This window comes from Phalaenopsis equestris, unplaced genomic scaffold (genome assembly GCF_001263595.1).
Source record: "Phalaenopsis equestris unplaced genomic scaffold, ASM126359v1 Scaffold000202, whole genome shotgun sequence".
In the NCBI taxonomy this organism is placed as follows: domain Eukaryota; kingdom Viridiplantae; phylum Streptophyta; class Magnoliopsida; order Asparagales; family Orchidaceae; genus Phalaenopsis; species Phalaenopsis equestris.
Genome location: NW_018164644.1, coordinates 972,086 through 977,270, shown reverse-complemented (window position 1 = coordinate 977,270; position 5,185 = coordinate 972,086). Strand labels below are relative to the sequence as shown.

Sequence of the window (5,185 nt, the reverse complement as noted above, 5' to 3'; positions counted from 1 at the left end):
TCTATTGTTGCAGCTACCATTCTCCCTGTTGTTAAAAAGCGACATCAACTCCTGGTGACTCTGCTATTGTGTAATGCTGCTGCCATGGAGGTATGCATCTACATGTTCTTAACTTGGCGGAACTGTTTATTAAGTTGGTGAATAATTATATACCTGAGATTTTTTTTTTTTACCTGTGTGTGATACTTCTAGGTTGTTCTCATTATGTTTATGGAAATGTATTTTGCTAGGCATGTAGTCAGTGATTGCTCTCATTGCACTGCAGGAAGAAATATATTTTTTATGCAATAATTTATATTTAGCATTATTTTGTCTGTCATGAAAATTTTTTTATGGCGATAAATTATATGCAATCTTAACTGTTTATGTCTTTTTTAAGCTTATGATTGCATTGTAATCTGTTTGTTTGATACGTATTATAAATCCTAAAAATATTAAATTTGTAAATAATTATAAAGATCACTTACAAAGATAACACCCAATTCCCAAACTTTACTTTTCTGCATTTAGAGCACCCAAATGTTTCTTATTACATAAAAAATACCACTATTTTAACTTTTAAAAGATGAAATACATCTTTTCTTGCACATGTAAGGTGACATACATGTAAAAATTGAATTTTAAGAGTTAGATTTGTAAATACATTAGAAATTGAGTGGTATGTATGTAAATCTTCCTAATTATATTCATAAGATTTTTTTTTTACTTTTTTTATTACTTGTATTATACCTCTAGGTTGTCTCATGTTTTCATTTCATTACAGGCCCTCCCTTTATTTCTTGATAAGATCTTTAATCCAGTCGTCGCAGTTATCTTGTCGGTAACATTTATTCTGGCTTTTGGAGAGGTATGGTGTTCCCCTTTTATATTGCAGTTTTTCAGAGCTTGAAATTCCTTAGCATGTACTTATTAGCCTAGACGTTATTGTTTGTTTATGTTTGTGTTTGGGGTTTATCCCAAAAGCCATATGTACAAGATATGGCTTGGCCGTGGGTGCAAAATTTGTATGGCTTGTGCGAATATTAATGATAATTTGCTATCCTCTAGCTTATCCAATTGGAAAGGTATTTGATTCATGAAAAATTTACAAGAATATCAGTAAATTTTTATGTATTTACATATCTAACAACTAAACTTCAATTTTTGCATATATGTCACCATACCATTTCAGAAAAATAGTGTATTTTACATTTTAAGAGTTTAAATATCGGTATTTTTAATGTGATATGAAAGTTTTGGGTGGCATAAATGTAAAAATCATAGTTTAGGTGTTCGACATCTAAATACAGGTGGTATGCATGTAAAAATCATAGTTTAGATCTTTCATGATCCTTTTAGTGTTTTTTTTTTTTTTTTGCACTTGACTAGTTAGTTTTATTAGACACAGCGACGCCAAGTTAGATTTCTTGTTTGAGAAACATGTTTTGTTCCGTTTTTCACGTTGCTTCTCAGAAATATTTTTACATAGTTTTATTAAGGAAGTCCCGAGTAATCTCATCTTTAACTTGTTAACATTGTGCCAGATTTTGGACTATGCGCTTGGACATGGTGATTCAGCAATTTTTAGACGTGCTCAGTTAAAGACACTCGTTTCTATTCATAGCAAAGAGGTACATTAATTTCACAAAAAAAAAAAAAAAAAAAAAAAAAAAAAAAAAAAAAAGTTTATTTGTTATAATTACTATTTTTATCAGCATATATGATGACTGATATTGTGTTGTCTTGTGGTGTTAACATTTTAGGCTGGTAATGGAGGAGAGCTCTCCCATGTGGAAACAACAATAATAAGTGGTGCCCTTGATATGACCTAGAAGGTATGTTATAACAATTTTTTTTAAATGATAAAAAAATAGTAATAAAATAAATTAAGAATCCCTTTTTCCATTCCTGAAGTAATGGTTAATGAATTTTTGAACTTTTTTTATGAAATGACATGTAAATTAGTTTTATCGATGAATTGTACCGTTAACGCTAATTAATTTGTACATTTTTACACTGTTTCAACATTCACTTTTAGTAGTTAATAAACAGATTGCTACAGTGTCAATGCTGTATGAGATTTCTTTATAGCATAAAATTTGTCTTGTCCATGGATGTTTTTTTGTTATTTTATATCTCTTATGAACATCTGCCTTAAATATCTTTTTTTCTAATGCACAGACTGCTGAGGAAGCAATGACACCGATTGAATCAACATTCTCATTAGATGTCAATTCAAAGTTGGACTGATGAGTATCGAATTTTGTGCAATATCTTTAATTTTTCAGTGTTTTGTAAGAATAGTTTGATGTTGAAGTCCTATGTTATGTTGCTCAAGCTTTTGCATTTCATATCTTGTTGGAAACCTTTATAATCCAAAGTCTCATAATATATTGATTGTTTATGTAAATTATGGTTATTTTTTATCCTATTGGAGCTTGATATTTTAGTGAGTGTTATCTTGTACTAGCACGAAACTTGATTGCGTGATCTTTTTTTTGTTAATTTATTTACGTGCTTTAAATATCTATTTAAACTTGTATACGTGATTAATATTTCATCAGATTCAATGCAATATACATTTTTTATTACAATATATATATTTTTTCAATTGATTGAATGAATTTTTAAGCGTAGATTTCCATGCAGTTTTTCTTGTAAATAACTATTAAATTATCATTTGAACAGTTTTCCTTGTACTTTTAGTTTTTATCCAAGTAATGAGATTCTCTAAATCAAAAATTTGTCATTTATGAATTTAAATGTATGTTTTTTCTTCATTGTAGATGTGCATTAACAAATTCTAGACTCTAAGACATCTTTCGTTGTTCTTTTACAGGGAAGCCTTTAGCAAAATCATAGTTCGGGGCCACAGCAGAATCCCTGTTTATTCAGGAAACCCAAGGAACATTATTGGTTTTCTACTGGTTGGTGTCATTTGTCTGTTGCGCTAAACTTCTATCTATTGTTTTGTTCAGCAAAAAATATGCATGTGGAACATTTTTTTGGGTTTCTTTAACATGGTAAATTTCTTCTGCAGGCGAAAAGTCTTCTCGCTGTTCGTGCTGAGACAGAGACGCCAGTTAATGTTGTTTCTATAAGAAGAATTCCTAGGTTTCTCAAATTTACTTTTTTTTCATTTTTATGATATTTATCATAAATTTTCTTATGCCTAAAATTTTTTCAGGGTCTCAGCAAATATGCCTCTATATGATATATTAAATGAGTTTCAGAAGGGAAGGAGCCATATAGCTGCTGTTGTCAAGACTAAAGTTAAAACAAAGAGTCTTCCACTCATTGAAGAGAACAAGTCTGAAGAAAATAAAAAAGCTTCTGACGAATCAAACTTGACAACTCCTTTACTATCAAAAGAGGATGACACTTTTGTGGTGGACATAGATAAGGGTCCAGAGAAACAAGCTAATGGTAACAACCCCACTTCGGTTCTTACATCAGAGGATATTGAAGATGGAGAGGTTATCGACATCATCACTCTTGAGGATGTGTTTGAAGAACTCCTTCAGGTACATGCAACTCATTTCTTTTATTGTTTCAAAAGTTATGAGTCGTTTGGTAAGTCTATGATGCATTTCCATCCTTTTTTTTATTATGTCTAGCAAGAGCCTTTATTAAACCATGATCATTCAAACTTCCATGAGTTGGTATGATTTTTTGCTTGTATGTTAACTCTTGTTCGATATTTTTTGTGGTCTTGCCTTGCATAAATGAGTACTGCAATTTTTTCGATAGTATTTGGATTTTCAATATTTGTAATATTCGGGGTTTTGTTGCATTCTTGCTTGTGTTCCATATAGTTTCCTTGTAGAAGAATCTATATTAAATGTGAGTTATTTATTTTTATTACGCTGGTCACGGATGTATTTGTTGTGTAGGATGAGATTGTGGATGAAACTGATGAATATGTTGATGTTCACAAAGGGTAATTGCAATTTTTTTTTTGTCTTAAGCTCCATTCATCACAAATGGTAAATAATTTGAAAAGGAAAGATGTTGTAAGTTTAATGTTTTTATTTGCAGGATACGTGTGGCTGCTGTTGCGGCCTCATCTTCAGTTGCACGAGCTCATCAATTAGGAGGTTAACAAATTAAAAATCATCAGTAAGTAATATCTCATAGTTTACCTTTAATGGGAGGGATTTTGCTAATGAATAAGTATTAGTTACAAATTTTTAAATGTTGCTCTAGTTTTGCAATGAGAATTAAAATAATAAAAACATGTCATGTTTCTATTATAGAGATGATTTATTGAATCAATTTTTCTTTTAATTCACTTAAAGTGTGATTCGTTTATTAGTACATCTAATGCATCTTGACAAATGCATGCTTTTAGGAAACTTATTTTTCTTTTAAAACCCTTGAAGGACTTGGTACTAAAAATGTTGTGATCTTGTTGGTCGTGCCTCTGGTCATGCCTATTTGCAGGTTATCGATGATTCTAGATGATGATAGAGCTTCTCTTGATATGGTGATGTGGAACAAAAGTCACAAAACCAAATGGAGAGAAGTTGAGACAGGCCACATGAGTAGACATTAAGGACATTTACATAAATGCAACCAAATTCTTTTGTATTTACATTTTAACATCAACAGTCTAGCGGTGGGCTTTTTGGAACATACCACCCAATTCTTGTATATATACATATCTAGCACCAAAATTTTATTTTTTTAAAATGTGATCTGTATTTAGACCCATGCCACCCAATTCTTATGTATTTACATATCTAAGATCTATTATTTTTTTTTACAATTTAATAAACAAAACTTTTTACATCATTTGATTTAGTTTTATATATTATTTATTTATTGCATAATTAATTTATTTTTTTTATCTCCAATAATACAACTATTTGAAGTAATACCCTCGTTATATTTTTGTTTTGCCTGTTTTTTACAGCTTCTCCCCAAGCGGCGAGAGTTCATAGACAATGCAGAATCCAACCAATAAAAATTTTGCATTTGTCCACTAAGATAAACTTATAGCTTTTGTATGATCATTGCTTACAGCCAACTGCATCTCTTCTGATTAATTAATTTGATAAGAAGCTCTCATAAATTAAATAAAATTTGAAAAGTTTAAGTTACAGAACAGGCAAAGCAAGTTTTTACCACAATTAGAAGAACTTTCTTCTGAAAAAAACAACTAACCTTTGGCTCTTCGGATCATTGAACTGCCTTCTTATCCTTA

The 5,185-nt window shown here is 30.4% G+C and overlaps 1 pseudogene; it reads left to right on the top strand.

Moving 5' to 3' along the window:
* LOC110022700 overlaps positions 1–4,945 on the top strand; it is a 6,718-nt pseudogene extending 1,773 nt beyond the window's left edge.
* The last annotated feature ends 240 nt before the right edge of the window (positions 4,946–5,185 follow it).